Raw genomic sequence first — 10741 nt, forward strand, 5'->3', positions numbered from 1 at the left:
AGAGACAACGACACAGGCAACAATCATGCTAATTCCGAAGAAGGGGAAGGACCCGCTTGAGTGGTTCATACAGGCCCATATCACTGTTGAATACAGATGTGAAAGTACTGTTGGCGAAGTTAGTGGTGGGGAGGATGGAAGGATGCGTTCCGGAGGGTTGGTTGCAGAGGACCAAACGGGTTTTGTAAAGGTTAGGCAACTTTCCATTAATATTAGGCAGTTACTAAATGTGATCATGACCCCGTCGAGGGGACGGGTACTGGAGATAGTGATATGTATGGACGTGGAGAAGGCTTTCATTCAGGTGGAGTGGCGGTACCTGTTCGAGGTTCTGGGAAGGTTTGGGTTTCGGCTGACATTTGTGGCATGGGTGCGTCTGCTGTATGTGACCCCGATGGCGGCTGTACAGACAAACAAGATGAGTTTGCGGAGATTCAGGTTCACACGGGAATGAGGCTGCTATTTGCGCTGGCAATAGAGCCCTTGGCGATGGTCCTTATGGGGTCAACAGAGTGGCAGGGGATTACGAGGAGGACTAGGTAACACCAGGTATTGCTGTATACAGATGACCTGCTGCTGTTCGTGTCAGACCCGCTGGAGAGTATGGGGCGAATTATGGGCTTAGAGAGTTTTGGGGTCTTCTCAGGCTATGAGTTGAATGTGGGAGAAAGCAAGGTGTTTCCGGTGAATGAGGCGGGTTAGGGAGCCAATTTGGGGTGTTGCCATTTAGGGTAGCCAGGAATAGGTTTAGGTATTAGGGGGCCCAGGTGTTGGGGAAATGGGAGGCGATGCACAAATGGAACTTAATAAAGTTGGTGGAGGAGATAAATGAGCACTTTCGGAGATGGGTTACGTTACACCTGACACTGGCGGAGTGGGTCCAGATAGTAAAAATTAACATCATGCCAAGGTTCCTATTTGCATTCCAGACCCTCCTGATCTTCATTCCGAAAGCCCTTTTCCAGAAACTGGACGCAGCAATTTCAGACTTTATGTGAGTGGGAAAGTTGCCTCGGGTGAAGAGGGCTCTGCTACAGAGGCAGAGGCAGAAAGGGGGGTTGGCATTACCGAATCTCCTGCACTACTATTGGGCGGCGAATGTGGAGAAAGTGAGGCAGTGGTGGGAAGGAGAGGGGTTAGAATGGAGGACGAGTCCTGTAGGCAGTCCAGCCTGAGGGCCATGATAACGGCGGTGATACCACTGGCACCAAGGAGATCCCGTTGGTACAGTCCACTATTAGGGTGTGGAACCAGCTTGAGGATGTCGGGGATGTCGGTGTTAACACCGTTGTGTGAGAACCACAGGTTCAAACCAGGGGAGACGGATGGCATGTATAGGAGGTGGAGAGAGGTGGGGCTGGTGATCGCGAGAGCCCTATACCTGGAGGCGAGGTTTGCAAGTATGGAAGAGCTACGGGAGAGGGTAGAGCTTCTGAAGGGAAGCAAATTCAGGTAAATGCAAGTGAGGGACTTTGCACAGAAGGTATGGTTTCCCAAGCTGCCGGAGTATACCCTGTTAGAGTGGTTGCTGCTCTTGCACATGGAAGGAGAGGGTAGGATCGGGGACATATACGGGTGGCTAGGGGGGGGCAGGGGAGAGCGCAAGTGGTGAGGATTAAGAATAAATGGGAGGAGGAGTTGGGGGAGAGATAGGATGGGGAGTGTGGAGTGAGGCGATGCGCAGGGTGAATTCGACCTCCGCGTTTGCGATGATGAGTTTGATTCAGTTTAAGGTGGTACACAGGGTGCATATGACTCAGGCGAGGATGAGTGGGTTCGTCCAGAGGGTGGCAGACAAGTGTGAGAAGTGTGAGCGAGGACAGGTGAACCACGTACATATGGGGTTGTGAGAAGTTGGAGAGGTACTGGGAGGGGAGTTCGGGATGTTAGCAAACAATGTGGGGGTAGAGGCCGGGCCGGATCCTATGGTGGCGATTTTGGGGTATCGGAAATGCCGGAGCTGATGGCAGGAAGGAGGGTCGATGTGGTGGCCTTTGCCTCTCTAGTTGCCCAGTGAAGGATTTTGCTGGAATGACGGTCGACAACGCCGTTGGGGTTGGTGGCCTGACTGAGGGACTTGTACGACTTCCTCCGGCTGGAGAAGATTAAGTTTGAGTTGAGGGGATCAGCGGACGGCTTTGAGACATGTTGGGGACTGTTCATGACCATGTTTGAGGAACTGTTTGTCGTGGGAGGGGGGGGGGAATGAAAAGGGGGAAAACTTTGTACAAACTGTGAACCGTGAGATGTGGAGAATGTTGTCTGATTTATTTATGTTTTTCTACTTTTGAATATTTTTGGACACTCCCACTGGACAGACTTCTGACCGCGGGTGAACTAGGGGATGGCAACTATGCTGACATGTACAGACGACTACTAGAGGAGGCATGGTCACCACTGGACGAGACACAGGAGAAGGGGAGGAAAAGCTAGGTATAGAGATGGGGGAGGACTCTGGGTCGAAGCATTGCACAGGGTGAACTTCATCTCCTCATGTGCAGGGCTGAACCTAATGCAGCTATAAGTAGTGGAGAGGGCTTACTTAACCAGGACACGCATGAGCGGGTTCTTCCCGGAAGTGGAGGACAAATGTCAACGGTGCCAGGGAAGCCCGGCCAACCACGCCCACATGTTCTTGTCCTGTCCCAGATTTGTCGTGAATTGGACTGCCTTTTTCAAGGCCATGTCCAGGGTTATGGGGGTGAGGCTGAAGCCAAGCCCTTTAGTGGTGGTCTTTGGGGATTTGGAACAGCCAACAACGGAGGAAGAAAAGAAGTGGGGGGGGGGGGGGGGGGTGGAGAGGGGCAGATGCCCTAGCCTTTGTCTCGCTGATCGCCTGCCGGAGACTCCTGCTTGGCTGGGGATCAGCAGCGCCAACCAAGGCCGTAGACTGGCTCTGCCACTTGCCAGAATTGCTTAAATTGGAAAAAAATAAAATTGTCAATTTTGGGGATCGGAGGAAGGCTACATGTAGAAGCTATTCACCAGCCTGTTCAAAAACCTGTTTGTACCAGCAACCAATGGAGGAAGGAGAGAGGACAATGGAAGGAGGGAGGACAATGGAGGGAGAGAGGACAACGGAGGAAGAAAAGAAAGAGGAGGGGAAATAGGAAGGGAGGGGGGAGGACATCAAGCAAAACGAAGGGCAGAGGAGCCAGAATGGCCAAGTGACACACATGTGCACAACCACTCAGGAAAAGCTGAGGCACACCCAGTTGACATCAAATGTGCCCGGTGATATATGTTCTAATACCAGGAGGCAGCTTGTACATAATTACAACAGTACAATAGCTGCAACCAATCACCGGGGGCTCACAAATGCACCCCCGCCCCCCCCAACTAGACTTTGTGAAAAAGCTGTTAGGGTCTAGACCAGGGGCTGGATTCTCCGGCCGCCAACGTAGAAATCGCGATCGGCGAACGGCCGGAGAATCCAGAGTTTCCGATCAAATCGCTGGCGGCGCCGCTTTTACGATGCTCCGCCCCCTCCAAAGCGGAGTGCTCTAGGAGTACGGCGCGCCATATATCGACAGCCTCAGGACATTGTCTGAGGCCCGCCCCCCCGATGCTCCGGCCCCGGCCGGCCGAGTTCCCGATGGCATCGGTCGTGTGTGGTCTCATCCGCCGGGAGCTTGGCTTGGCGGCTGCGGACTCAGTCCAGCGCCGCCATAGTCGGGGAGGGCTGATCCACGGGCAGAGGTGGACATTACTCGGGGCTAGGCGCACTGTGGGGGCAGGGGGGGTGTCCGCGGCACGTGAGCCAGGGGGCGACTATTTTGCGTGCCGGGTTCGTGAGTGGTGCCCACCATGTATCTCGGTACAACCGCTGCAGGCCGTCGTTGTGCGCATGCGTGGCCAAGGACACGGCAATTCTCCGAGGTGTATCGGCAGCTAGAGCCGGGTGCTCTACACTGCCACCCTGTTGGCTCCCAGCAAAATGGGAAATCAGTGGCCTTTTTATGCCATTTCTTCTGGCATAAAACGCCACAGTTCCCACGCCGGCATGGGGACATAGCACCAGAATCGGAGAATCCAGCCTCAGATTTGGATTCTGTTGCTAACTTTTGGTTGGTTCAATTGGCTCTGCTTTATAACCTTTGCTCTCGAGTCGCCAGGTATCTTTATGATACTGCCACGAGGTTCAAGTTCAAGTAATGGTCAATAACTCAACACACCAATTAGTAAGATTCAAATCAAAACACATTTATTATACAGTAAATCACTACTCATGCATAAACTCTACTTTCTAGGCTATTCCTATCACTAAAAGGCCTATACTTAGCTTCAGAATTGGCCCACCAGGTCAGGGGAACAAATGGCCTTTCATTCAGGTCCTGAGTCTGCAGGATTCAAAAGCTGGTATGGACTTGTAGCTAGGAGCGCCTATCTCGTAGCGAGCGGTGACTGGAGACTTACTTGGTTGATGCGGCAGCTGAGACAGGTCACTCTCACGGGTTGCTTCGAGTTGCTGAGTGACCCTGCCAAAGAAGGCCGATTTGAACTTGGGGGCTTTACTTTATAGTCCCCAGGGGCTTCCCGCCCTTCGGGGCGGACCCCGTACCTGGTTCCAAGTGATTGGACTACTTTCCGATCACTTGGACCGATTTCTCCAATGCTGGAGCGGTTCCCTGATCGCTGGGCGTTCCTAAGTGTCCGTTGGCCTCCCTTTGTCTTGGCTCCTGCTGGCGCCGAGGAGTCTGGCTTGGCTTTATTCACCTTAACTGTTGCCATTGTGCCTTGGAATCGCTCATTACTATGCAGATGGCTGCTGGTTTCAGTGCTGTCTGGTTGTTTTGCAGGTTTCAATATACATGATTTCTGCACTTGCTAGTCTTTGCCTGTGTTGGCTGAATTTCCCTTCAGCCTTTGCGGTTCTCCATTTTAAGTCGGGAAGTGGCCAACCCAGGTGGCTACAATTCCCATTAATTGATAATGGGTGGGGGTTTTAACTGTGGACTGGAGTCTAAGGTAGATAGATTGTTTCCCAAATCAATGGCGATTTTGGGGATGGCGAGGGAGTTGGTGGTGTTCATCAATCATATATGGGGCGGGGGGGGGAGGGGGTTGGACGGCTGGACCCACCCCATGGGGGTTTAGTCAACTGAATGGGAGGGAATATTCCTTCTTCTCGCATATTCACTGGGTATACTCCCGCATCGTTTTTTTTTTTTTGCCATGGTTCAAGTGGTTTTGATGGGAGTTGTGGGGCAGAGTATGCGGGAATAGTGATTTCGGATCATGGGCTACATTATTTGGATGTGAGGATCAGGTTGGGGCGGACGCAGAGACCGGGGTGGAGGTTGGACTCGGTGCTTTTGAAGGAGAAAGAATTCTGTGATAAGGTGGCATTGGTGATTTAAAAACGACATCAAACTCAATCAAAATGGGGAGGTCTCTGCAGCCACGTTCTGGGAGGCACTGGTTGGTTCGGGGGAAATTATTTTGTATAAGGCCCACAGAGATAGAGTTGAGAGGGAAGAGAGGCAGAGGTTGCTGGAAGATATGGTAGATGCGGATCAGAGTTACTCGGTGGGCCCGACTTAAGGAGTTGCTGGCGGAAAGAATGAAACTGCGGGGCAGTTTGATCGGGTAACAGCGGGGAAAGCAGTGCTCATGACTTCCAGTATGAGTATGGGGAGAAGGCGAGACTAGCAGGCAGCGGCAAGGGAAATTGTGTCGGTGAGGGCAGTGATGGGGGAAGGGGTGAGGGGGTGAGGTGGTGACGGAGGCAGTGAAAATAAATGAGTTGTTTGAGGCCTTTTACCGAGGGCTCTGTGGGGCTGAATCTAGGGGGAGGAGGCAGATACGCTGTGGTTTTTGGTGGGTTGGAGTACCCACAAGTGGAGCAGGGGAAGCGGCAGTCACTGGAGGAGCCACTGGAGTTGGAGGAGGTAATGGAGTGCGAGGGTATGATGCAGTCAGGGAAGGTGCTTGGGCCGGATAGCTTTCCGGCGGAATTTTACAAGCAGTTTTCACCGGAGCTGGCTCCTCGCCTTTTGAGTACGTTTAAAGAGGCGACGGAGAGGGGAGAGTTGCCGGCTCTGCTGGTGCAGGCATCCATTTCGCTAATCCCGTAAAAGGACAAGGATCCAATGGAGTGCAGGTCTGATAAGCCCACCTTGTTGTTGAACACAGACGTGAAGGTGTTGGCGAGGTGGTTGGATGGTGCGTGCCGGATGTCACCTCAGAGGATCAGACTGGGTTTGTGAAGGGGCAGCAGCTCACTCATAATAATAGGAGGCTGTTATATGTGGCCATGACCCCTTCATGGGAGGGTACCAGAGGTGATCGTATCATTGGACGTGGAGAAGGTCTTTGACTGGGTGGAGTGGCGGTACCTGTTGAGATCATTGAGGGGTTTGTGTGTGGGCCAAGGTTTGTGGCTTGGGTACGGTTACTATACCCGTGCCCTATGGCGAGTGTGAGAATGAACAAGACAAATGTGGGGTATTTTAGGCTGTATAGGGGGATATGGCATGGGTGCCATTGTCACTATTTTTGTTCGTGTTGGCGATTTAGCCTTTGGCGATTGCGCTCTGAGCTTCGACTGGGTGGCAGGGGATTGTGAGCAGGGTAGAGAGCATAGAATATCTTCAAACGCTGATGATTTATTGTTGTATGTGGCAAATCTATTGAAACGTATGGGGAGAATTATGGACTTGTTGGGAAAATTTGGGGACATCTCTGGGTATAAATTGAATGTTGGGAAAAATGAGATTTTCCTGGTGAACACTCAGGGGGCGAGTGCAAACCTGGGGGTCCTGCCATTTAAGGTGGCTAGTGTTAGATTTCGATGTCTAGGGATTCTGGTGGCGCACAACTTGGCTAATAGTCACAAGTGGATTTTGATGACTCCAGTGGAGGGAGTTAGCGAGGATTTGGAAAGATGGGACATCCTGCATTTGACATCATCGGGAAGGTTACAGGTGGTGAAGATGAATGTGCTGCGAAGGTTCTTGTTTATTTTTCGATCCCTCCCAATTTTCCTTCCCAGGGCTTTTTTCTGCAGGGTGGATAAACTGGTCTCGGGGTTTGTTTGGGCAGGCATGACGCTGAGGGCTAGCGGGGCCTTACTGCAGAGAAGGAGGTAGGTGGAGGGGTTTGCGTCCCAAACCTTCTGCATTATTATTGGGCAGCCAGTGCTGAGAAGGTGAGACTGTGGTGGTGGGGGGGAGGGGGGGTCAGACTGGCTGTGGCTGCAAGAGAAATTTTGTAGGGGGACGGGTTTTGAGTCTTTCCCCGGGAAAGTAAACGAGCAGTCCAGTGGTGGAGTCTTCAGTTAAGATTCGGAATCAGTTGAAGAGGTACTTCAAGTTCGGGCATATGTCTACATTGACACCATTATGTGGGAACGATAGGTTTGTACCGGGAGAGGTGATGGATCGATGGGATGTATGGGAAGTGGCGGGAGGAAGGGATAGAAAGGGTAAGAGACTTGTTCGTTGAGGGTAAGTTTGCAGAGTTGGGGGAAGTGCGAGAGAGGTTTGAATTAGCGAGAGGAAGAGAGTTCAGATACTGGCAGGTGTGGGACTTTTCCTGCAAGGAACTGCCCTCATTTCCTCCGCTGCCGGATTATATGGTGCTTGAGAGGTTGCAGGTCTCGTATGTGTGGGGGGAAGGGAGGACTGGGGATATCTATGGTGGTTAGGAGAGAAGGGGACAGCCTTACTGAAAGAGACCAGGCAGAAGTGGAAGGAAGAGTGGAGGATCGAGCTGGAGTGGGGGATCTGGAGTGAAATAATGTATCGAATCAACTCAACCTTGTGCGAGAATGGGACTTGTTTAAGGTGGCACATACAGTCCATGGGGCTTAGACCTGGATGAGTGGGCTCTTTCCGAGGGTAGAAGATGTGTGCGGGAGGGGGCTGGCAAACCATGTTCACATGATTTGGGGTTGCGCAAATCTGAGAAGCTTTAGGAGGCGGTGTTCAAGAGCTTGTCAGGGCTGGTGGGGGTTAAGATGACGGCGAACCCTATGGTTGCGATCTTTGGGGTGTCGGAAGCGCCAGGGTGCAGGGAGGGAAGGGGGGGGGCGCGTGATGTCGTTGCCTTCAGCTCTCTGATTGCCTGGCGACGTATGTTATTGAACTGGAGGTCATCAGTGCCATCAGGGTCGCACCTTGGCTGGGGAACTTGTAGGAATTTCTTTTTTTAAAATAAATTTAGAGTACCCAATTCATTTTTTCCAATTAAGGGGCAATTTAGCGTGTTCAATCCACCTACCTGCACATCTTTGGGCTGTAGGGGCGAAACCCACGCAAACACGGGGAGAATGTGCAAACTCCACACGGACAGTGACCCGTGTATGAATTTTAGGCTGGAGAAGATAAAGTTCACCCTGAGGGGTCGGAGAAGGGATTTTATGTGTGATGGAAAAGAATTGAACAAACTGTTTGTGCTACGTTCATTCTGTGCCATGTTCATCTATTTGAGTGTGTTTGCAATAAAATAGATACTTTTTTAAACGAGAGCCCATACCTGTACATATGTTACTTTTGAGGGTACATCTGCTGGTCTTATATTTTTTCCTTTTTGTTTTCCCATTTTTGGAGATACTCCTTTATTAGAACATAGAATCATAGAATTCACAGTGCAGAAGGAGGCCATTCGGCCCATCGAGTCTGCACTGACCCTTGGAAAGACCACCCCACTTAAGCCCTCAGTTCCACCCTATCCCCGTAACCCAATAACCCCTCCTCAACATTTTGGACACTAAGGGCAATTGAGCATGGCCAATCCACCAAACCTGCACGTCTTTGGACTGTGGGAGGAAACCGGAGGAAACACACGCAGACACGGAGAGAACGTGCAGACTCCGCACAGAGAGTGACCCAAGCCGGGAATCGAACCAGGGACCCTGGAGCTGGGTGATGTAACAGTGCCAACCACTGTGCTACCGTTCTGTGATAGCCCGATAGCTCGAGGAAATGTTATTATAAATAAATGTAAAACAAATGTAAAACAAAAAAAGAGAAAATGCTGGGAGGCAATCCACTCTTCACTGATACTGACACTGAGAGCTCGCCAGTGTCCTTAAACCAGGTGCAGTGTGCAGTCAGCAGTATCAATCTGATCTATGTGTCCAGATGTGTTCTTGGTTACAAATCACTGCTGCTGGAAATTACTTGGCTTTCCGAGCAGCTGATTAAGAGCGCATGAGCGAGGGGTAGGTATTAATGTAATAATAATTATAATAATCTTTAATAGTGTCACAAGTAGGCTTACATTGACACTACAATGAAGTTACTGTAAAAAACCCTAGTTGCCACATTCCGACGCCTATTCGGGTACACAGAGGGAGAATTCAGAATGTCCAATTTACCTAACAGCACGTCTTTCGGGACTTGTGGCAGGAAACGGGAGCACCCGGAGGAAACCCACGCAGACACGGGGAGAACGTGCAGACTCCGCACAGACAGCGACCCAAGCCGCAGATCGATCCCAGGTCCCTGGCGCTGTGAAGCAACAGCGCTAACCACTGTGCTACCGTGCTGTCGTAATGTCCTCCTTGCCATGTCGCTCTAATCCTTAACTGATTTGCGACCTCAACATTGGGTCACCAGCTGAATATCTCCAATGGCGTGACAGAGGTTTCCTCCTTCAGAATAACAGTTCCCTCAATCCAACCTCTTCCTTATTCCCCTGTCCTTAAATGAATGAAATATTATTCCCATAGTTTTTAATCCTGAGTGTAGTCATGTGTTCTGATTCAGTCCCATGGGTGCCAGCCCTGAGAGCAGTGAGAGGTTAGAAAGAACCATTGACTCTTCATAGTCTTCAGGGGAAACGCTATTGGTGCATTTGGGGATGGAGGTAAGGGATGTAGAAGTACATTGTAAACTTCACCTAGATCCCTGCACATTTTACCAAAATCACTGGTTCTGCATCATTACAAAAGACAATCTGAACAACACCAAATATTTATTCAAATGTTTCTGATTATCTGTCCTGCAGGAACTGGAAAGAATTATGGAAAGGTGAGTATCTAACACTGTTTTACACTGTTATCACAGACAGTCTGTGTCCAGAGTGAGCGATTAAATCAATCGTATTTTCACAGGTTCCGGGACAAATGGAATGAGAGGGAAGATGTGGAGATCCTGGAGTTTACAACAGGGAGTTACACAGGACTCCGAGGTCCGTTTCTCGACACAATGTGGAGAAAAATGAAACAGATCATCTCTCCTGGTAAAAAACTCCACAGATTGGTGTTCACTTTCTGTCCAATTTGCTGCTCGCACCCCCACGCTCTCGAGAAGGCGCTGCCTGTTACAGGGAACAGATCACTCGGCAGCAGCATCGGGTACCTCACCCCAGGGACTGTCCTTTCTGTGAAATCATCTGACAGTTAGTCTTTCAAGCATGAAGGGCACATAACTTTATTTTTTTTGACATCAACATTCTCAGTATTCCAGTGAGAGTCAGTCAGAATATTGTCCCAGGGAATGCCCTGACTGTTCCTCTCTGAGCCAGGACTCACTGGACAGTGATCAGATTGCACCTCTGTAATATCTGTTCACAGTACACACTGGAGACTGGGAATATATCTAACTGTACACCGTACCCAGTCTGTAATATCTGTTCACTGTACACACTGGAGTCTGGGAATATATCTAACTGTGCACCGTACCCAGTCTGTAATATCTGTTCACTGTACACACTGGAGTCTGGGAATATATCTAACTGTACACCGTACCCAGTCTGTAATATCTGTTCACTGTACACACTGGAGTCTGGGAAT

General features: G+C 50.5%; 1 long non-coding RNA gene across 1 annotated transcript; it reads left to right on the forward strand.

Annotated features, from left to right (window-relative positions):
• The first annotated feature begins 7223 nt into the window (after positions 1 to 7223).
• LOC140390219 (uncharacterized) lies at positions 7224 to 10239 on the forward strand. Its single transcript, XR_011934587.1, has 3 exons — positions 7224 to 7304; positions 9955 to 9977; positions 10061 to 10239. It is a non-coding gene; the product is annotated as an uncharacterized lncRNA (long non-coding RNA).
• The last annotated feature ends 502 nt before the right edge of the window (positions 10240 to 10741 follow it).

This window comes from Scyliorhinus torazame, chromosome 14, assembly GCF_047496885.1.
Source record: "Scyliorhinus torazame isolate Kashiwa2021f chromosome 14, sScyTor2.1, whole genome shotgun sequence".
Taxonomy (NCBI): Eukaryota; Metazoa; Chordata; class Chondrichthyes; order Carcharhiniformes; family Scyliorhinidae; genus Scyliorhinus; species Scyliorhinus torazame.